Source organism: Sinocyclocheilus rhinocerous, unplaced genomic scaffold (assembly GCF_001515625.1).
Source record: "Sinocyclocheilus rhinocerous isolate Xijiao unplaced genomic scaffold, SAMN03320098_v1.1 scaffold97, whole genome shotgun sequence".
Classification (NCBI taxonomy): domain Eukaryota; kingdom Metazoa; phylum Chordata; class Actinopteri; order Cypriniformes; family Cyprinidae; genus Sinocyclocheilus; species Sinocyclocheilus rhinocerous.
The window spans coordinates 1,691,214-1,691,580 of NW_015666183.1; the positions used below are offsets into that span (position 1 = coordinate 1,691,214).

Sequence of the window (367 nt, forward strand, 5' to 3'; positions counted from 1 at the left end):
AAATTTCAATTTGTAAAAAAAAAAAAAAAAAAAAATCTATCAAGATGTTTTTTTTTTTTAACTTCAAACCGTTGCTTTCAGATAAAATATGAGCCCTCTATCCATAATATTGCTATTTCCTTTGAAAAAGTCATGTGGTCTAAATCAGAAGAGAAATGTGCGCAGATCAAGCACCGTTTACAAGCAAAAACAGTTGTAAACAAATATGTCTGTGGATTTTGATGTGAGAGGACAACAGGGGATTTCCACTTCCTCTTTCCAATGGTGGAACTGTTTGAACTTGTATTTTGGCCATAAGCGATGGTTTAAAGTTTTAATGTCTTAATGATGGATTTGTTTCTTACAAACACACAGCTTTTCGCTTCAC

General features: G+C 32.4%; 1 protein-coding gene across 4 annotated transcripts in view; it reads right to left on the reverse strand.

Annotated features, from left to right (window-relative positions):
* Positions 1-367, reverse strand: part of LOC107732103 (microtubule-associated protein, RP/EB family, member 2) — a 25,958-nt gene that overhangs the window by 9,549 nt on the left and 16,042 nt on the right. The window lies entirely within an intron of this gene.